This window comes from Tamandua tetradactyla, chromosome 3, assembly GCF_023851605.1.
Source record: "Tamandua tetradactyla isolate mTamTet1 chromosome 3, mTamTet1.pri, whole genome shotgun sequence".
Taxonomy (NCBI): Eukaryota; Metazoa; Chordata; class Mammalia; order Pilosa; family Myrmecophagidae; genus Tamandua; species Tamandua tetradactyla.
In genome coordinates, this window is record NC_135329.1 from 24,958,882 (window position 1) to 24,982,851 (window position 23,970).

Below are 23,970 nucleotides of genomic sequence, written 5' to 3' on the forward strand. Positions count from 1 at the left end.
TAATTGGATGGAATCTCTGTGCTTAAAGATCAAGGGACCTAATAGAAGAATTCATGGGTGCAAATACATATAATTCAGCATGGAAGGTGAATATCAGCGCCCAGAGGAACCCCAGTTTAGACAGTATATTCAGGTTTCTTTCTCATAAAGGGCACTTTTATATGACTTTAAACTTTTGCTACCACATTTACTCAGATTGAACTCGCATTTAATTGACTCCCAAAATTAAGTAATTAGGTCAAGGCTTGATATCTTGTTCAAAAAAGAGTAGAAGCAGAGAATAAAAGAAAAGATGGCTCCATTGTATGTACATACATTGTATGTGTTAGGCTGTTTAGAAGGCTGAGAAGAGATGATATATTTAAATCCATCTTTTTTTTTTTTTTGAATCTTATTTGTACAGAGAAGAGTGAAAATTTTAACAAAATATTGACCATTAAAAACAAAGGAGGTTTTCCTACAGCAGCCAGCAGTATTTTGAAGGAGAAGTAGTTTAGCCATCATAGCAGGAATAAGAAGTGCTTGTGGAAATAGGTCTCAGATGATTTCTCATGTTCATAGCTAAAACAAGGGTAGAAATGGCTTCCAATTATTTAATTGATATCAGGTTTGCCTTTACTGGACCCAGAGAGGATACTGGCCTAGAATTTGCTGTCTTGCCCATATGGAGCCTTCCGTTCCAGACCTCTCCAACACCTCCAACCCAACCCCGGAAGACTACCTTACAAATTGAGATTCACTTTATCTCTCTTACTTTCATCTCCTGGTTTGTTATTACCGCTATATATGAACATGAATGGTTTCAATTTATTGATACTTTTGAAATATATCATTTCTAATAGTCTATCAATATCTATCATTTCTAATAGCCTATTTTCAAATTTGTGAAATATAGCACATATTCCAGAAAGTGAACAAAGCATAAATGTCTAGTTAAAAAAAACTAACCAAGTTAAGAAAAAATATTATCAGTATCCAGAAGTTCTCCATGTGAGATTCTCCTGAATTTTCTATGTAAAACAAATTGTAAAATTCTGCTTCTAACTTTTCAATTATTTTGACACGCTTTCCTGCTTATTTTGCTTGATAGGACCTAGAGTATGATATTGATTAGAATTGGTGATAATGATTTGGGTTTCTTAGGGCCATGTTTAAGTGAAGTGAAACCCAGGTAGAAATTTTGAGATGTTTGATTCCCCAGACAAGTCTTGGCTCTCCCATAGTGGTTACAGTGTCCCTTTTTCTTTTTTTTGTATCTTTTAAAAATTATTTAATTTTTGATTGTTCTTTTTCAATAAATGTTTATTTAGCAATTAATAAATGGACTCACTCATCAAGAGGCTTATGTTACGGCTGGAGCTAAAACATATCCACACACAACTTTAATATTTTTCCTTAGCATGTTATTTATTTATTCTTTGTATTTTAAATAATAATATTTAATTGAATAATGATATAGGCTCTGAGTTTCCTGGTAAGGTGATGTGTGGAGAAAGAGCTGATTTACAGCTGGACTGGATCTTTATCTCTGGAAATCTGTTTTTTGACTTCTGGCTAAGATAATGGCAGTAGTATTTATGATGTGCTGTTTAAGATCCTAACTCCCCTGGTGTTCCCAGAGTCAGTTTCCTTACTGATGGTTTGCAACTGGCCTAAATAGTTTGACAAGTCTGGCTTGACTACTTAAAGGGCCACTGAGAACTTTTTGGGTTTCTTCCCCAGGAATACTTGCAGAGATCTACTGGTTCAAGCTAGAGACTCAGCCCATCCATCCCTGGTGCACAGAGGAAGGGCCCGGTGAACTGGGGTAGTGGGTGTCTCTGGAACCTCCGATATTTGCCAGTATTCTCTCTATTGCTGCACTGTATCTTTGCCTTTAAATAAAAGCCTCATGTGAATACACTCTGTGGAGTCTGGTGAGTCCATTCAAATACCAAAACTGGGGAATATCATACAATTTGTGACTTAGAAAGGACCTTGAAATGACCCCTTCCCCACTTACTCTGTAATTTAGATAATAATGCCTAAAGCATTGTTGGGAGAAAGAAAGAAGAGATGGGGGTGGGGCGAAGGGTGTGTGTTTGTGTGTGTGTGTGTGTGTGTGTGTGTGATGGCTTCTAAGATGGCTTCTGCCTGGCCATTCTTAGGCTGAGGTCACAAAAATACTTTGTTCACTGATGCTTTGAAAAGTATTTGTTGATCCAGGGCTAGGAGGATCCAGGAGAGATAGCTAAATGGTTAACAGAAGAAATTCAGCCTGATGGAAGTCTTGCCAAGAATAGGTGCTCTGGCTGCTTCTAGCTGTTCTAGTTAAAGTGAAGATGGCTGTGAGTAGACAGAAGCTGCCAGAACTATGGTGCTAGGACTTAGAAGGTCTGTCAGGAAGGGATGGAGCGCCCAAGGGGGATTTGGTTTAGGAGCTAAGCTACATTTTAAATCTGCTTTGCAGCTTTTTTCACAATTGCTTTTAAAATGGAAATTGAGTTTGGCAGATCAAAGGGTTATTTCCTTGTTGTTGAATATGGCCTAACTCAGAGGCATGTGAGGTCTTACTTAGGATCCAAAATAGCTGCAGCTTTTATGAACATGTGAATAGAAGGTAAAACTCCAGATCTGTTAAATTGCCTAAAGACAGGAAAATGTGGCACAGGCCTTAAAAGGGATATTGCCCAATTCCTCTCTTACATATTTTATGGAATATTCTGAGGGTACTGAAATACCGGGAAAGCATGTAACTTTGGACTGGCTGTACAGTGATTCTAGAGCTTCTCTTAAGTCTCTGCCTCTGCCTCAGGTGATGATGGAGGCTGTGATAAGGTAAGTGCCAACTCCATGGACTTCTGTTGTGAGGACGAGACCATGCCAGAGAACCAATTGCAGATCTCCTTGCTCAGCTCACACATAAGACTTCATGATGGGAAAAAATTTAGGGAAGAAATGGAACCTTAAGAATAAAAGGGATGAAAAATCCTTGGGACTATTGAATCAGGTGGAAATATCACATGGTTGATTAAAAAAGAACTATGAAAAAGGAGATAGTTGGAGTAACCACTACAGTGCTACAATGAATCATTATAAACAATGTGTATGAGCAGCAACACAAATGACTCAGATTGTAAAAGGACCTAGGGAGAGTGACTCAATTCATCTTAGCCTCGGTAAATTTAAAAATCTATGTATTACATCACAGAGGAGTCTGAACTCTCTTTGCGCCTATGCTACATAAAACTGTGGGATGCAAAGAAGATTATGATTTTGAGTAGTGGGAGGGCTAGGGTCTCTTGGAAAAAAGTCAATCAGGGACTGAGATGATTTGCTTTTGTATTAGTCAAGCAACCTGGGGTCCTGAAGAAACTTTATTAGGACACTGATACCTAAACCTGCAAATGAGGTGTTAAATTAAATTAGGGGGATTTGGTGATGTAAATGTAGAAGGCATGCAAGAGAAAGTCTGGCTCAAGGCGGGGATTTATGAGTGGAAATTATGTCTGGTTGTTGCCTCACCTTTACCAGAATGTATCATTGGAATGGGTATGATGTCTGAATGTGGAACACTTCCCTTATTCAAACCAATGGGAAAAGGGATGTAGTGCAAGTCTGATCCTCTCCTGTTTAATTAGACGTGCTAGATGGGAATCTTTACAGTTACCTAAGCCCACTGAAGTGATCAATGTGAAACAGCATAGGATGCCCCTGAGGGCATTAAATAATTTTGGGCTTAATTACAGATCTGTTACACACCAGGGTATTAGTGGCCACAAATTCCTTATTTCATAATCCAATATGGCTTGTAAGAAAAGTTGATATATCCTGGAGGTTAACTGTAAATGATAAGAGAACTAAATCATGATGATATTGGAAGTTTCTGCTACCAGCAGTTATCAGGATTGAAACTTCTGTCAAAAGCCTGATACTGCCACCCTGTGGCAACAGTTGGAATGTTGGAGCAGGACTTAAAGGACTGGCACTGTGATTTGGAAAACGGGCCTTAGGTGACTAGAATATAAAAGGAACCTCCAATGTGGGGAGCTGTGTTATGGAAAACCTTATGTCCTTGGAGACGGGAAATCAAAGTGGGACATCTTGATGCCCACACAAAACAACGACAAAATCACCAAACCTCTGATTTGGTCGGGGGCGGGGGTGGGGACTGGAACCAACAAGTGAATATCCTCGTTTGCTCTTTGGGGGTCATTTAGGTGCGCAAGAGGAGGAGTCATGCAGGCCTTCAAGCAGAGCAAACCATGGGAAGGGAAAAGATGTGTCCAACTATCTCTCTCAGAAGCTCGAAACGTGACTAAATTTTGCTATTTGTAGATAGGAACATAGAGGTTAAAAAGAGCCATGGGCCACATCCCAAGAGAATCTAGGCCATCCTGCAGGTGGCAGGTGATTTCCTCATGGATCTGGCGGGCGGGGGGATGCCAACGGGTCTTCACTGGGATAGATGCTTATCCTGGATTTATATTTGTCCATCCAGCAACTGAAGCAAATTCCCCTAGCACTGTGAGAGGCCTAAAGCAAAAAATATCATTTCAATTAGGAATTAAGGGTTATATAACATCAGATCAAGGAACCAATTTTACTTCAGGTGCACTGCATCCTGGGCTAAAAAAGAATCATGTACACTGAAGTCTACCACCCACAAAATGGTGGACCAATGGAAAATCAGAATGGGTGATTGAAACATCTGCCTACTAAATGGAGAGTGATAATGGACAGAAGGGATGGCTTGCGTGATTGAATAAATGTATGTTAACATGTGATACGTGCCATTAGAGAGATTGTTGACATATTGTGGATAAGATGGGGAAGAGGGAGTGGGGATGACAGGAGAATTTATACAAACATTTTCTCTACTTCTAAAATGTTTTCTTTTTTTCTGCCTGGTCCTATAGTTCTAGGACCTGGCTCGCATTTAAGAGCTCCAGAAAAAGGATCAATTGCTAAGCTTGACACCATGGCAATATCCCTACATATCACTCTCCAAATTTCTAAAGAAATAAGGGTTTTTTTTCCCCTCCACATCTGTCTAAGTTTCTTCCTTACCCAGGGAATAAGACAGTCTTATAAACTTGTACTTCTCTAACCTGGTTGTATTTGACTTTAATGGACAAAGGGGAGGTTGGCTAAATTCATAGCATTGCTACCTCTGTGGAGCATTCTTCTATTGAGCATAATGGTCCCTCCTAGAATAGAGACAGGGCTTGGAGGATCTGAACAAAAACTAATGAGAAATTGAATGAAGAATAAGGTAATATTGATGGAAAAGGAGCTGATAAATAGATAACACAAAAATAAAAAAGTAAAAGCTACTATTTGGTGCCTTATGAAGGGCTGAGAACAAGAGAATGATACTATTCCTTAGTTGTATTTACAGATGCCCTCAGTGATGAACCAATTGGTTGGCAGAATATTTTCTTTTGATGTAATCTGAAGATCCAGATGAGCTCCAGGGGATTAAAGAAATATTTGTCCTGGAGTCATATTTATGATGCATCTTGCTCTGACATCAAAGACACTTGGAATAATTATAATATTGCTTTTTTAGTTTGTGGTTTACAGATTATATGTATTCAAGAGGACACTTTTCAGAAAGTAACATGAGAATAGAGTCACAGATCATAGTGTAATGATAACCTAAGTTTGGCCTGTTGAGAAAGATATTTAGCTACAATGGACCTAAAACATCGTCCGTATGCCTAATTTGTCAAAGTTTTATACAGAGCAGAAGCAATACCAACAACTCAGATTGTAAAGGGATCTAGACAGAGTCTAGGCATATAAACATGTTGGTGTGGATGAAAAAAAATCATCAAAACAAAGAATACTTGGCAAACAGAAATCAAATGTTAGTTTAGGGATGACTTGCTGGACTCCTACTACTACTAGCAATAGCTCCAATGCTTGCCAAGGTCATCCATGAGAAACTCTTTGATATACTCAAATTAAAATAAATTTTATAATTGGCTTGTCCATTATCCCAAAGTAGGCTGGTGGAATTTTGATTGGTATTGCATTGAATCTGTAGATCAGTTTGGGTAGAACTGATATCTTAATGACATTTAACCTTCCAATCCATGAACGCAGAATGTCCTTCCATTTATTTAGGTCATCTTTGATTTCTTTTAGCAATGTTTTGTGGCTTTCTAAATATAGGTCCTTTATATTCTTGGTTAAGTTTATTCTTAGATATTTTATTATTTTGTTGCTATTGTAAATGGATTTTTTTCTTGGTTTCTTCCTCAGAGCGCTCATCACTAGTGTACAGAAACATTACTAATTTTTGCATGTTGATCTTGTAACTGCCACTTTGCTGAGCTCGTTTATTAGTTCTAGTAGACTTGTTGTAGATTTTTCAGTTCTTTCTAAATACAGGATCATGTTGTCTGTACACAGTGAAAGTTTTACTTCCTCCTTTCAGGTTTAGATGCCTTTATTTCTCTTTTATTGCCTAATTTTTGCTCTCACTAGAACTTTTGGCACAATGTTGCATAACAGTGGTGACAGTGGGCCTCCTTTTCTTGTTCCAGATCTGAGAGGGAAAGCTTTCAGCCTTTTACTGTACAATGTTAGCTGTAGGTTTTTTCATATATACCCTTTATTCTGTTGAGGAAATTTCCTTCAATTCCTGTCTTTAGAAGTGCCTTATTACGAAAGGATGCTAGATTTTGTCAAATGCCTTTTCTCCATCGATTGAGATGATCATGTGATTTTTCCCTTTTGATTTGTTAATGTGGTATATTATATTGATTGATATTCTTGTATTTAACCACCCTTGCATATCTGCACAACCTGATCATGGTGTATAATTCTTTTAATGTGCTGTTGGATTCAATTTGCAAGTATTTTGTTGAGTTGTTTTTTTTTTCTCATCTATATTCATTAGAGAGATTGGTCTGTAATTTTCTTTTCTTAGAGTGTCTTTATACAGCTTTCATATTAGGGTGATGTTGGCATCATTGAATAAATTAGATAGTGTTCTCTACTCTTCAATTTTTTGGAAGACTTTGTGCAGGATTGGTATTAATTCTTCTTGGAATGATTGGTAGAATTCACCTGTGAAAGAATCTGGTCTTGGCTTTCCTTTGTTGGGAGGTTTTTGATGCCTGATTCAATCTTTTTATTTGTGTTTGGTTTATTGAGACCTTTTATTTCTTCTAGAGTCAGTATAGGTTCATATTTTACTGAGTCTTAGTATGGCTTGGAATTTTTTGCTGTTATCTTTGCATCCATTATTTTGGTGTGTTTATTCTGAATGTTAGTTTCTCTCTCTTGTCCAGCATTTTGTTGTTGATTGGGTTTGTGTCAATGCTCTTCTTTGACTGTTGTTTTGTCAGTAATTCCCAGCCAAAACATGGCTAGGTACCCATATAGGGGGTGCAGACAGAGCCAGCATGCTGGAAGAGGGTCAGGAAAGACTCCAGAAAGTATTTTTTCCCTTCCATATAAATAGGCTGCACTTTCCAGCCTGCCCAGAAGATGGCAGTCTTTGGCAACATATTCCCCTCAGCCCTACGAAGGCAGGCTGCTATGTCTCTTTGTTGAAACAGTGGCATGCCATGGTGTCTCACCAGAATGGGACTGGAACAGGGGGATCCCACATTCTAACTTTGCTCATCCATATCTGTCTCAATACTGGGCTGTGTTCCCTTCTTACTTGGGGTGTAGGACTCCTGACGCCATTCCAATCCACAGCATCCCCCAGGCAAGGATTGGCTTGCTGCTTCCCTTGAGGGAGGCAGATGGGCATCAAGAGCCATGGATGGAATTACTCAGTCTCTGATCATGGTTTTGCCGTCTCTTCATCCTGCCTTTTTCTGAATGTTGTACAGAACACCCCTGCTCTCCCAAACCCCAGACAAGTTGACTTGGACAGTCCCTACTGGTCTACTCACAGCTCTTGGGAGAGGAATAGGTTCTGTAACTCCCCCTTATTCCTCCATTTTCCTGGGAGTCTGATTTGTATTTTTAATCTATTCACTTAATGTTGTTATTTATATACTTGGATTTGTGTCTCTCTTTTATATTTTGATTCTTATATTTCTCATGTATTTTTTTGCTTTTCTGTTCCTCATTTACAGCAATTAGTGAATACTTTCCAATGTGATATTAAAACCTTTTAACAACTTTTTTGCTATATTCTTTTGAGTTATTTTCTTAATGTCTGTTTTCAGTTTTACAATATACATCTTAATTTATTAGAATCTGTTTCAGATTTATGCTAACAATTCCAATGAGATAAAAATGTTACTTTTATATTTCTCTATATCTTCTCCTTTTTTGTTCTTATTGTAATATACATTATATCTGTATGTGATAAAAACCCAATAATATTTTGTTATAATTATTACTTTGTACAATTTTATACCTCTTAAAGAACCAGAAAAGGAAGGAGAGCTAGTATATACTTATAGAGTTTGCATTTTAACTTTGTTATTTACTATTTCTGGTTCCCTTCATTGTTCTTAGGGATCCAAATGACTGTCTATTGTAATTTTCATACTCCATCATAATTCTGTTCCCATCCAAATCCTTAAATATATTACATTTCTATACACTATGGGCCCAACAGTAAAATTATTTATATATTGTTTACACAGCTGATTTTTAAATCACTTTAGAGAAGAAAGAAGGAAGTATATATATATATATTTTTTTCTGACTTTTGTAATTACATAACTACCTTTACCAGTGCTGTTGTGTGTGTGGAGCCTAATTGTAAAATAAGTTCACTTGCTTTCAGCTTGAAGAATTTTCTTTAGTACTTCTTGTTATGAAGGTCTGTAAGCAATGAATTCTCTCAGTTCATGTTTATCTAGAAATATGTTTATTTAGCTTTTATTTTGGAAAGTCATTTTGCTGATTATAAGATTTTGATTGACATCTTTCTCTTTCAGCATTTTAAGTATGTCTTTTCACTGTCTTCTGGTCTGCATTGTTTCTGATGAGAAGTCAGCTGTAAATCCTATTGGGTTCTCTTGTATAAGGTAAGTCCTTTGTCTCTTGCTGCTTTTAAGAGAGTTATCTTTGTCTTTCAGCATATTAAATATACTATGTCTGTGGGTCTCCTTGAATTTTCCTACTTGGACCTTATTGAGCTTCTTGTGTATGTAGATTAATGCTTTTCATCAAGTTGGGGAAGTTTTCAGCTATTTTTCTTTGAAGATTTTTCTGTTCCTTTTGCTTTCTATTCTTCTTCAACTCCCACACTGAGTATGTTTTCTGAGGCACTGTTCATTTTTCTTCATTCTTTTTTCTGTTCTTTGGTTTGCATAACTTCTACTGATTTATATTTAATTTACTGATTCTTCTGCCAGTTAAAGTCTACTACTCTTCAGCCTCCTCTAATTGATTTTTTATTTCAGTTGTACTTTTCAATTCCAAAATTTTATGTTTAAAATAATTTCTATATTGCATTAATATTTTAATTTGATGAGACATTATATTTATACCTCCTTTCCTACTTTTACTTCTTTAAGTGTGGTTTCCTTTAACTCTGGTTTTTTTTTTTTTTTGTAATACCTGTTTGAAGTGTGTTTGTTAAATGTCATCTGGTCCCTCTCAGGGGCAATGACTGCTGCTGGTTATTTTTCCCAGTGTATGGGTTACACCTCTCTGTTGTTTGTGTGTCTCCTAACTTTTTGTTGAAAATTGGACATTTTAGGTAATATATTATGTCAATTTTGGATACTTATTCTCCTTCCCCCTCTTCAGACTTGGTTTAGTTGTTGTTTCCTTGTTTGTTTGTTTTGTGATTTGGCTCAACTTTACAGCAAAGTGTTTTTCCCTTGCCGTGTGAAGATGTTGGTATCCTTTCTCGGAGGTTAGAACCTCGGACATGTACACAATCATGCTTGTAAGTCCAGTGGTTTTAGCAGGTCTTTCTTTGACTGTCTCTTTCCTTTACCTTTGTTAAACTGCCTGTTTCTTTTTTGTATTAATCCTCACATGTAAGGCTTCACTAATTACTGACTGATAGCTTTGGGTCATATATTGCAAATCAGCCTGATTCAATTAAATTTTGGTAGTTCTAGTTTTGAGGCCAGTCTTTGAAGTTTGCTATGATTCCAGGAAATGTCTTCTTGCCTGTTATTTTTCCTAGTTCTCTTTGGTGATCTAGCTGGCTTATGATTTAGTTTATTGCTCTTAGTGAAGAGAAGCTATTGGTTTCAAAAGCTCCCTTAGATCTGAACGTCCACATACTCTGATTCATATAAAATCAGTTTATTTGTGGTGAAACTTTGAGCAGTCTTTTTTTATGGACTACCTCTCTCTGGGTAAACTCTGTGAGTAATTACTCAATTGCAGTATGGGGAAAAAAGCCTCTGGTTTTCTTGATTTGCCCCTACTCTTGTGGAATATCTGCTCTATGTGTTACTTGGGGTAAGGATTGTCAGGGCCACAATATTCTCAGCCCATAATTGGGATAGTTTGTGTCCTATGGATGGGCACTGGGTAGGATAAGGGAGCCCTCACCCTCTTAGTCTCTTCAACTTGGAGGTAGAAGCAATGTATATTGATGATGGCTTGTCTCTTCTAATGAGACATGGTAAGCCTTGATTGGGAGCTGAGTGGAGAGGGAGCCCTGTCTTCTTGGCCACAGCTGCCTAGAGGGCAATTTCTAAAGATGAGTTTGTGAAGGGGAGTGAGATGTAATAGATCATAGGTCAAATGATAAAGACTCTGGATGTTCCTACCAGGTTTTAGTAGATCTTTTTGTTCCTTTGTTTTGTTTTAGTAGATTTTAAATAAATGTTTCCAAATTTGTGGCATATCCTTAGACTCTTTGAAAAGTTGTTTCTTTAATAGTTTTCACCATCTTTGTTTTTATTGTTGTGGAGTAGTTCTCAAAACTCCTCAAGCTGTCATGCCAGAAGTCCATGTTACACAATTCTTAGATGTTCTGTTCTGCTTTTCGCTGTAATTTGTATTTTTTCCTCTTTACATTTCAGTTTTGGAAGTTTTTATTTACCTGTCTTCAAGCTCATTTATTCCTTCCTCAGCTGTGTTCAGTCTCATGCCTCTTTTTGTGTTGTCAAAGATCATATTCTTTTTGGTCATCAAAATGTTCATATTGATATTACAGAGGTTTTTATTTCTAACATTTATTTTTGATTCTTTCCTAGAGTTTCCACCTCTCTAATTATGCTACCAACTTGTTCTTGCACTTGTCTACTTTATCCGTCAGAACCAATAGCATGTTATTCATAATTATTTTAGATTTCTTGTCTGATAATTTCAACCCGGGTGTTGTATCTGAGTCTGATTCTGATGCTTGTTTTGTTTCTTCAGATTGCTTTTAATTATTGCCTTAGAACATACCTTCTAATTTTTTGTTGAAAGCCAGATACAGTGTACTGGGTAATAGGAACTGAGTGAGGTTTACATCAATCTGGGTAGGACTTAGGTTGTGTTTAAGGTTTACTGATGCTGTAGATGAACAAAGTACTCAAGTTCCTCCAGTGGCCTTGCTTTGTCTTCCCTGTTGACTTTGGACTTCTCTAAGTTCAGAGTCTGATTTACAGAATGTCCCACCATAATCCACTGTTATCATAGTGGAGCCATGTAGGTGGGGTTGTAAGGGGTGTCTGTGTAAGTGTGCGTGTATGTGTGTGCATTCTATAATTAAGGTTAAATGTCAGTTTTAGTAGGTCTGTGCCCTTCAGCTTTGACCTTCAGAAGTTTTTGTTAAACCCTTCTAATAAGGTTTGTTCACTTGGTGAATAAGCCTTTGCATTGGACAATGCTCTGAGCATATTTCACAGTGCTCACTCTTCTCCTCCTGAGCCAGGAGGGACTCTTTCTTGGCTTTTCATTGTGAGAACATAGTAGGTTTCCTGGAAGTAAACCCAGGGATATGTGTGGCCTTCATTAGACTGTGGTCCCCAGGAGTTTCCTTCTCTCACACTACTCCAAATTGAGCCTTTAGCAATTCATAAAATTAAGTTAATTGTTCCTACCTATTCATGGCTCCAGAGGCTTTTGCTTAGATTAAGCAGATCTTGCTGTGACTGTCTGGATTCACCTATCTCTCCAGATTTGGGGGTGAATAGTGTACCCTACAACCTCGTTGCTCTGACGGGTCCAAGAAATTTGTTGATTTTCAGTTTGTCAACTTTTTGTTGTTGTAAGGATGGAAGGGACTACTTACATGCCCTTTATATATCAGAGCTTCTGGAAGATATATGTTGATGTGTGAGTGACTAGAATGTAATTTTTCAGCCCTCAGTTTTCAGGGTGAGTGCATAACCCTCTTTTTAAAAATATTCTCTCTTGGTTCAGATTATTTTTGTTTGTTTGTTTGTATAGAGGTGGTAATTCATGCTTTATAGGCAGTATAGGCTATAGTTAAGAGCTTGACTCTGAAATGAAAATGTGGGGATTTGAAATCTCTATATACATTTTTTCCAGGTGCCTTGGATTGAGAAAGATACTTCATCTTGTTGTTTTTTAGTTGTTTTCTTCATCTGTGAAATGAAGTTACTAATAGTATCTTCATTTAAGGAAGGATCAACTGTGTTAATACATACAAACATCTTAGAACAGTGACTTGTACAAAGTAAGTACTTAATAAATATTGGCTATTCTTATATTTCCCAGCAGTCTATCTGTTCTCCTATTCGGTGTGAAAGTATAAGTGCATTTTAAAGATGCCTCACTGTACTGGGCTCAGAACTGATATAAATCAACAGGCAATTTCATGTTCGAGGGAAAGCTATTGCAAAGGGCTTTTTCATTGGGAGGCATGGCTTGTCCCTGAAAACATAGGCAAAAGTCCAACAGCTTTGTTTTATTTTGTTGAAATCATTGTGTGTTTGAAAAATTATCTTCATGGATAGTTTATGGATTCTGGAAAATGTCCCATATAAACAAGACTCTTTGATCCACAAATGTTTTTTCATCTTAAAACAAAACGACACCATCAACAACAAATAAACCCAATATGAAACTTTAAAATAAAAGTTTTGTAGAAAATGAAAGCCCTGCTCTCCTCCCTAGAATGCATCTCACTTCTATGAAACACAACTTCATTGCTATGACTGGGAATGTGACCCAGCACTATCAAATGGGAATGGAGATGTTCATGAAAGGATGGAGAGGGTGCTCTATTCTGGACTGAATTTTTGGTTCCATATTAACTTTGTGCCCAGACTGGTTCAAGATCATTCATTGAGGTGACAAAGTTGTTTTTCAATAGAACCCAACTTTCTTTTCCATTGCACCTACAAATCTACCAGCCTCCAGTCCTCATCAACAGCAAACATGCCCCAAGTTGCGTGTAAAAGTGTGGGAAATTATGAGAAGCATCGTACTTGATTCTTAAGCTTCAAGACTCCATATTCTAGTACTTTATGCTGTTCTTTGCAATTTTGACTTAATTCCACTTTTCTATATTTTTTCTTTAACTTCCTTCAATCCCTTTCATTTTACATTTTGTGGCAAAGATAATGAATGTTCATCAAGTGATGTTTTTAATTCCTTCTTGGTGATGTAGTATTCTCAGCTCACCTTACAGCTTAAGAATGAAGTTGTTTATTCCCTAATTGTTCTCCACTTTGTGAAATATGGGCAAAAATGATATAAACCATTTCTTGGTCTGGCTCCTAAATCATCCTTCATGGACTTTGATGCTTTTTTTTTTTTTTTTTTAGTTCTGTGGAACTAAAAGCAAAGGCTTCCAAGGTGACAGAGTGATAATATGGAAGAGGACTGAAAATCTAATTACTTCTTGTCAGAGAGCCATCCCAAGAGCTACCTGACAAAAATCCTCATTAGACTTTATATGACCAGGAACTATAGTTTATTGTATTTTCTCTTAATGTTTTATAGTTGTTTGTTACAACAACTAAAAATAATATTACACAAGGGATTGAATCTCAGAGAGTCGAAATAATCTGTTCTAGGTGACATGTATCTAGAACTAGATTCCAAGGGCTCTGACCCCAAGTCTTCTTAGTTTTACTCTACTCCTTTCACTGTCGCTATCAGCTAGTTGTAAAAAAAAAGGTGTAAAAAATTCACCTTCGAGGAATGGTGAGAGTGGGGAGAAATTCAACTTCCCCAAGTTGAATTCTTGATATTCTCACAAGCAGTGTGGACAACCAAAGCTATAGGCTGAGCCCCCAGTCTTGGGGTTTGTTCACATGAAACTTAACCTCACAAAAAATAGGTCAAGACTACTTAAAATTTAAGCCTAAGAGTCACCCACAAGAGAGCCTCTTTTGTTGCTCAGATGTGGCCTCTCTCTCCAGCCAATATGATGAGCAGTCTCACCACCCTCCCCCTCTCTGCATGGAACATGACTCCCAGGGGTGTGGACCTTCCTGGCAATGTGGGACAAAGATCCTGGAATGAGCTGAGACTCAGCATCAAAGGACTGAGAAAAACCCTAGAATGAGCTGAGAATTAACATTAAGAGACTGAGAGAAATTTCTTGACCAAAAGGGGGAAGAGTAAAATGAGACAAAGTGTCAATGGCTGGGAGATTCCAAACATGGTCGAGAGGTTATCCTAGAGGTTATTCTTACGCATTAAGTAGATATCACCTTGTTGTTCAAGATGTAGTGGAGAGGCTGGAGGGAATTGCCTGAAAATGTAGTGCTGTGTTCTAGTAGCCATGTTTCTTGATGATGATTGAACAATGATATAGCTTTCACAATGAGACTCTGTGAATGTGAAAACCTTATGTCTGATGCTCCTTTTAGCTACTATATCAACAGAAGAGTAGAACATGTGGAATCAAAATAAATAATAGGGGGAACAAATGTTAAAATAAATTCAGTTTGAAATAGTGGTAAATGAAAGCGAGGGGTAAGGGGTATGGTACGTATAGTTTTTTTTTCCTCTATTATCATTTTATTTCTTTTTCTGTTGTCTTTTTATTTCTTTTTCTAAATCGATGCAAATGTACTAAGAAATGATGAATATGCAACTATGTGATGATATTAAGAATTACTGATTATATATGTAGAATGGAATGATTTCTAAATGTTTTGTTTGATAATTTTTTTAATTAATAAAAAAGTTAAAAAAATACAAATGCAACAAAACATGCAAAACTAACACTGAGCTGTTAGTATATAGTAATACCATTCAGTTACTACCCCTCCACATTAAAAAAAAAACGCAATGACTGAATTTAAAAACACTCAGTTCCTGGGTACCGGCATTTGTCATTGCTTCTCTAACATAATTTCTGAAACTATGGATATCAAGAGGTATGGCTATAAGTTTGGGGGTTGAGGAGACATATGGGGACATGACGTGCCTCACCCTTGTTAATGCTGACAATCAGATAGTCAGTTATCACTGACTCTGTTTATGAAATGAGGCAATTTTAAGTTCTCAAAGTCAAGCCTCCCTTGGACTAAAATGATAGTCGCATGAGCTTGTGAATCTTTAAATTCATTTCATACCCATTCATGTGAGTGGGGTGAATTGGACAGTTAAATGTATTTGACACAAGGAAGTGACTCAGGGCCAAAGTAAACTGTTGAAATTAAGCTAAATTTAGATTTGCAACAAAGCAGATGTGAATCTCTTTGGTTTTCTTGCTGCCAATTAAGAAGACAACAAAACTTTTGTGTCTCACAGAAGCATTTTAAAAGGCTGAAGACAAACAGGGCAACAGTTTGTGACCTGCTTCCTCTAAGCTTTAAGTCTGAGATCAGTTCCAGTAAAAGTCGGAGGTTACTTGAAGAAGTCTGACCTGTTTGTACCGGGCAAATAAAGTGCTCCCAATGCAAAACTCTTTAGTTTGATGTCTCTAGAAGTGGATAGTGATGGCTAAATGACAGAACATGACAACTTCTAGTGACCATCATGCAGTCACCTCAAATGCTCCACTGAGTGCAGAAAGAATTCTGGTGAAAGGAACAGCAATTTTCTCTTCCCCAATTCTTTTATCCAGTATGGTAAAATTTTTATATAAATTGACTCAATCAAAAGCAAGCTGCATGACTGTTATGAAATCTTACTTTTTTCCACAGTGAGGGGAAGAAGGGAAATAAAAGCACAGGGGAAGGACATTTTTATTTGACAAAAATAATTTACTTTTTTCTGTGAACTTTTCTGTAGGAAGTTGCTGGGGATATGGTTGCTGTTATGAACTATATTTCAGTTGTGATTATGAGGTCTTGGTTTTTGCATTTTTTGGAAATTTTCGGTATTCTGATTCCTTATTTTCCTAACATTTGTGAAATAATTGCATGAAACAACTCTTGTTTGATCTTCCTGGAGTTCTCTGCCAAAAACCTCTGAGTACCTTTTCCCATGGTTGTATTCTTATAAGTCTTTCTTCAGAGCTGATGAGTTACCCAGCTGCCTTAAAGCAGGACTATTTGTCCAGGTAAACATATATTATTTTGGCATTTATATAAAAATAATATAGTATATACCAAACTACTTCTGGGTAGCAATTTTTTAGTGAATATCTATACAAATAAGGATAATTACTGTAAGAATCTCACCATAGGGAGTATTCAAAAGTGAAACTTATTGCAGGTATTTTAGAGCCAAGTAAAATATATGGAATATAAATACATATTATTTGTATGGTGTTAATTATTATATGTCACAAACATTGAGCTGTGAATAAGATAATAATCTATATGCTGTAAACTCTATTAAACTAGAGAATTACCTCATTCATTCCTTAGAGGATGGAAGAGGATGTGTTACAAACACCCTTGTTAATGCTGACAATCAGACTGACTTTGGGATTTGACCTAAAGGGCAATGGCTTTGGCCCTTCAACTAAGGAAGCAACCTTACTTTGAATAACTAGAAAGTCAAAGGAAAGCCACACCTGTTCTTAAGGGGGAAAACAGATGATGAATGACATGATGGACTTTCTCCCTTAACCATTGTCTTGTTTTTTTCCCCTTGTGTCCTTATTCAGATATAGGCAACCTCCAACTTGTAAGTTCACAAAGTTCATTTGTCAAGAGAACTGTTGGAATTCAGAACATAATGTCCCATAAAATCAATGTTATGCTGATGTTTACTGAGGTCAATGACTTTTCTTTCTGCTAGCACCCTTTCCCTTTGCCTGCTGTTAACAGTACCCCTCCTCTGCCTCCAAATATGTAGCTCTCATGGGGGCTGCCAATCATCAAATATTTCCATACCTTCTTGACCCCAGTTTCAGTGATTAGTCAAAAGAGTGGACATAATTCAAGTTTGGGAAAATCACAGTAACTCACCCCTTAGCCATAGTGATTTGTCCAAATGGTGGGTATGCAGCTCAAGTGAGCCTACTAATTGAATTCTTTTCCAGGAACATTTTGAACTGGAACTATGAGGAAATAGCCCTGGTTTCAAAGCTGTGAGGTTGCGAACTTATTGCTGTTAGAGTCAATATTTCCCACTGAGTGAAGAAGCTGGCTTATGATAGAAAATGATAAAACTAATAGGCAGGGAGAAGCAGAGATGAGAGATGAAGAAAAACAGTTCTGACAATACTGGATCCCTGATTTTTACTACCTGTGGTTCTCAGAACTGCTTTGGTTCCTGTTTTCCAAGGTTGACTGTTTAGTTTTTTGTTTGCGTATGGAAGCCCCTAGTAGTCTTACAGCAAAACCCTTCTCCTTTCTCCATATTCCCCCCCACTATTGATTGTAATAGTGGTTCTGTTTCTTATGACCAAGTGTTCTATCTGATATTGCTGCTTTCCTAGGCCAAGCTTTAGAAAGCTATTTTGTCCAAAATGTAGGAAAGCCAGCTGTTAGTATAAGACTGGGTACACTCTCCTTCCTTTATCCTCTCATCTGCTTTCAACAAGGTCTCACTGAGATCAGGTAACCTGAAAAGAAGATTCAGGTCCAGCAGTTTGAATTCAAAGTCTCCTTCCATTGCTGTATCCATGATTATAACAGTATTGTGAGAAGGGATCATATTGATTCATAGAAGCCTTTCAATCTTTTGGGACACCCAGACCAAGTAAATAGCCCACATGGATATTTAATAGTGTGTTGGCTGATTATTCACAACACATAGCATTTATGTAGGGGAGAAGCATAATGTTGCTGATAATTGATAGAATTGTAATCATCTGAGGAGGGCTTTGTGGCATGTTGACCCAATCATTTGCACTTGTATTGTTGAAACAGCTGAGTGACCTCAACCAAGAAAAATAAACTGCTCTAAATAGGGTTATATTCTGATGATGATGTTGACTGCTAATCAACATTTATTAGACCAGTTCAGGTCTGATGAGACTGTTCCTCATCTTTGTAAAGGCATGAATTCTCCCAGGCTTTGATAATAGCCGTTTCATACTCTGAAACAATGAATTTGTATGTGATTTCAGATTGCAAATGTTTTTGTTATTTGTGTGTTCTACCATTCAATGACCTTCTGAACATGCAAACACACACACGCACACACACACAAATACCCATTCGTGTGTGTCCATTTCATTTTGCAACTGTGCACTACTTCTTGGGATAACCATGCTCAAACCAAATGCCCCTGAACAACAGTGTGTCTGATGGTGGTTAGGGAAATGGGTACACCTTTGTATCTACTTCTTCCTCCCTATCACATCTGCCAATTCTCTCTATCCCTAGTGTGTGATATCCTTATTTCTTCAACAGGTAATGAGTAAATCAATCTATAAATAAATATCATTAATATAAACATAAATATTTCTATTTATTATTAATATAAATATAAACATTATTATATAAATAGATATATATTTATTAATATAAATATTACTGAGCACCTACTTTGTGTCTGACACTATAATAAACTCTAGGAGTTCAAGAGTTAATAGCGTAACAGCCTTGGCATTCAGTTCTCAGCCCAGTGGGAAAGTTGGCACATAATCAGATGATTTTAAAAGTTACAATAGGTGCTTTGATTGCTTGAGGGAGGGGTCACCTAATCTGCCTTAGGTCAGAGAATGCTTCTTAGAAGAAATGATAATTTAGCTGCAACACAAAGGATGAGTAGAAGTTAATTTAGAAAATGCTGTGAGTATGGAGGGAGAGAATATTGGAGTTAGTGGTGACTGAGAAAAGGACTGAAAGGAATGTATTTCAGGAATAGGATACAATATAGGGGAATGAACATGGCATGTGAAGTGGTAACCAAGCAATCTGATGTTACAGGAGGGATAAGTATGAAATAGTTGATGACTAAAGGTGAGGATTAAGAGGTAGATAAGGGGCAGATGATGGAGGGCTTTATAACCGTTACCCCTCCCTGTCATTGACCACTAGTATTTCAATCTACTCAATTGATTTTAACCTTTATTCCCCCCAGTATTTATTTATTTATTTAGTATCCGTATTATTTACTCTTCTGTCCATTCTGTAGATAAAAGGAGCATCAGACTCATGGTTTTCACAATCACACAGTCACATTGCAAAAGCTAGATCATTTTACAGTCATCTTCAGGAAACATGGCTACTGGAACACAAATTAACAAATTTTTAAATAATTTATATTTTATATTCCTTTCTTTACAATTATGCCTTCATAATAACAATTTTGAAAGTGGCCATTTATTACTTTTGTATAACTGTAAGTTGGTGAAATAGTAAAGATGATAAAATTAAATTATTATTATGCATATCTCGGTTTTCTGTTGATTGACCAGTGATGTTTATAAAAGTAATATACCAAAATAATGCATAATTTTTATTATATAATAATTTCATAAAGACCTGTTTTCTTCATTTCAAAAAATCCATTGTCATATTATTAAAAACAAGGATTTTATATAATTTTGTTCCATTAATGGTAATGTCAAATTAGACAGCCCTCCTTTAGGTTCAGTACTTATATAATATTTAAAAAAATAAATTTCATTTTGAATAATTATTAAATTTGGAAATATTCTCAAAATTTTACATATTGTTTAGACATTTCATAGGCTGAATATGATAAATTATTGTTGCAGAAAAATGTAAAATATTTTATTTAAATCAAATGAACTCCTCTGACATAATGAGTTTCACCATCCCTTGAAGTTACAGCCAGAGCCAGGCAGTAATGGAAAGGATTGGTATGTCCAGACCCATATGGATACAAATTTAAGAATAATGTGACTTCTTTAACATTGCAGAATGTTCTTCACTTACCATGTGCAGCTGTTGCAAACGATGAAGAGGACCTGTGAATTCAAACAGAAGAGAGCATATCCACTGCTTGGAAATGATATTATGTTATACAAGGATCTTTTGCATTTATTTGTTCAGGAAAAGAAGAATTTTGACAAGTTATATAGTCTTTTCTCTACGTTTTCTATTGCTCAAATCGTCCTTTCACTGTGAAGCACTATCCATCTTTGAGCATGACAACCACAGCATCCAGAAGTATTCATGGCATTTCAAAGTAATTGCTTTTTAATCAAGGATACAGGAAAGAAGTATCTTAATGGTGTTAGCCGTAAGACCAGAGAGTTAGCATTATGTGTGGTAGAGTACCAATATCGAGTGTTGAATCCCAAGTGAGAACAGATCTTAGATATTCTTTAATATGTATGTGTGTGTATGTGTTGTGTTATATAGAACACTCTAAAGCTCTGCGTCCAAGTCTGGGACCCCTTTTTCCCACATATCTTCAAGTGATGTTGCCAATTGGAGTTCTGGAATGAATGAATAGAAAGAATGGAGATCACCTAGGTCGTGGGTAGAATTTTCTCAGAATTAAAGGAAGACATGAATGGCTCAGATTCAGAAAGTCTAAGGAATCTAGTGAAGGGAAAAATTAAACTGGGTTTAACTGAACACATCATAGTGAGACTTAAGACACCAATGGAAAAGGAGATTCTTCAATAACCAGAGAGGGAAAAAAATTCCCACAGAGAATATGTTTACCATTAATATTAAGGAAACGCCAAAGAAGATATTTCTGGAAGAAAAATAATAGAGTCCAAGGGAAGCCATGACACACGAGATAAACAAACTCAGAAACATGAGGAAAAATATGAACAAATATTAACTCTATAAAACGACAGCAACAATAATAATAACAATAGAAACTAATTTGATGGAGAGAAGTGCAACTAACATACTGGCCAACAATATATGTAAGTTGAAAGGTGGGTGATTGAAGTTAAAGCATTATGAGGCTCTTGAGCAATTAAAGGTTCAAGATTAAATTTAGATATTATTTAGGAAGTATACATTCTAGAAATTTGGGGATAATCAGTTAACAAAGAAACACAGTGCATAAATATAGCATATAAATTCAAATTTAGTGAATCAAAGAGACAACAAACTAAAAAATCTGTAGAAATATGATAGTAAATAGAGACACAAAATAAAGGGGTAAAATAAATTTACATATATCAGTGATAAGACTAAATTTATTAGCTAAAAATGTTAAACTTAGACAAAGAGAAAGAAGAAAGGAAGGAAGGAAGTCTAGTGACAGAAGGACATGCAAAATACACATGCAATGAGAGGTTGAAAGTAAAAAGATTAAACAGTTTTGCCAAACAAACATCAAAAGAAAGCTAGTGAAGCTGTAGTATTATTAGGAAAAAATGTACAGGGCAAAAACGAGATAAAATGGTTACTATATAATCATTAACAGATCAACTTACCAAGGTAATCTGAATTTGTATGCAACTAATAATGTACTTCCAATGGTATAAGACAGACATTGATAGAATTACAAGAAGAAAAATGCAAACACATCATCTTGAGACAGATTTTAGTGTACTTCTACTAAAATTGATCAAGAAAGGAAAAAATATTTAGTAAGAATGTACAAGGTTTGAACTACACACCACACAATTAAAAATTGAGTGCATTTATAAGCACACCACATACACATCTCCAAATGAAATTTTCAATATTAAACCATTTTTAACCTAAAATGAAATCTGGCAATTAATTTCATTTGATTCAGTCCAATATATAGAAGACTGAATCCAACAACTATAGCATTCTTGTGATGAATTAAAAGTAATCATAACATATAAGAGGTAGACAGATACAAAATAAACATAAAATTACTATATCCCAAAAGTAAAATATAAAAATGTAATAGGAGAAACATATTTTTATATATTTTTTCATGGCAATGAAAAAAGACCTTTAAATATATGGAAATAAACTTAATAGGGCATATGTACTACTGCCCAAAGTAGTAAGTATAATTGAAGGATGTAAGAAAGTCAGAATAAATGTTGTGATGCACAATTTTTATAAATAAGAATGCTAAGTGTTATGAAAATGCCAGGCCTATAAATACAATATGACACTATTAAAATATCAAAGAGACTTTAAATGGATTTTGACAAGCTGAGTTTATCTTTTATTTGGAAGAGAAAATGCTAAAAAATAAGCACGACTTTTTTTAAAAGAAAATAAATAGAAGGTAGATTGCCCTATCAGATATCAAAACTGCTACCAATCACAATTAAAATCATATAGGTGGTGGGAATGTAAAATGGTATAACCACTATGGAGGGCAGTTTGGTGGTTCCTCAGGAAGCTAAGTATAGAACTGCCATATGAGCCAGCAATACCATTGCTAGGTATCTACTCAGAAAACGTGAGGGCAAGGACGCAAAAGGACATTTGCACACCAATGTTTATAGCAACATTATTTACAATTGCTAAAAGATGGAAACTGCCCAAATATCCATGAACAGATAAGTGGCTAAACAAATGTGGTATATATATATATATATATGGGGTATATATGTGGTGTATGTATATATACACGATGAAATATTACACAGCTATAAGAAAGAATAAAGGCATGAAGCATGTAACAATGTGGATGGATCTTGAGGACATTATGCTGAGTGAGATTAGCCAGAAACAAAAGGACAAATACTGTATGGTCTCACTGATATGAACTAACATTAATGAATGAACTTGGAGAATTTCAGTTAAGAACAGAGGTCATCAAGAGATAGAAATAGGGTAGAGATTGGGTAATTGGCTCTGAAGGGATACAGATAGTACAACAGGACTGACTGTAAAAATTCAGAAATTGTAAAAATTCAGACATTGATTTTAGCACAATAATGTAAGTACACTGAATGAAGCTGAATGTGAAAATGATAGAGGGAGGAGGGCTGGGAGTATATATGAAACCAGAAGGAAAGATAGATGACAAAAACTGAGATGGCATAATCTAGGAATGCCTAGAGTGTATAATGATAGTGACTAAATGCAAAAATTAAAAATGTTTTTTTTTAATTTTTTTTTATTAATCAAAAAAAAGAAAAGAAATTAACACAACATTTAGAAATCATTCCATTCTACACATGCACTCAGTAATTCTTAGTATCATCACATAGATGTATGATCATCATTTATTAGTACATTTGCATCGATTTAGGAAAAGAACTAGCAAAGCAGCAGAAAAAGATATAGAATGTTAATATAGAGAAGAGAATTAAAATAATAATGCTAATAAAAAATATATATATATAAAAAAAGGAAAAAGAAAAAAACAAAAACAAAAGATACAAACAAACAAACAAACAAAAAACTATATTTCAGGTGCAGCTTCATTCAGTGTTCCAACATAGTTACATTACACTTAGGTATTATTGTGCTGTCCATTTTTGAGTTTTTGTATCTAGTCCTGTTGCACAGTCTGTATCCCTTCAGCTCCAATTACCCATTATCTTACCCTGTTTCTAACTCCTGCTGGTCTCTGTTACCAATGATATATCCCAAGCTGATTCTCGAATGTCGGTTCACATCAGTGGGACCATACAGTATTTGTCCTTTAGTTTTTGGCTAGACTCACTCAGCATAATGTTCTCTAGGTTCATCCATGTTATTACATGCTTCATAAGTTTAGTCTGTCTTAAAGCTGCATAATATTCCATCGTAGGTATACGCCACAGTTTGTTTAGCCACTCGTCTGTTGATGGACATTTTGGCTGTTTCCATCTTTTTGTAATTGTAAATAATACTGCTATAAACATTGGTGTGGAAATGTCTGTTTGTGTCTTTTCCCTTAAGTCCTTTGTAGATACCTAGC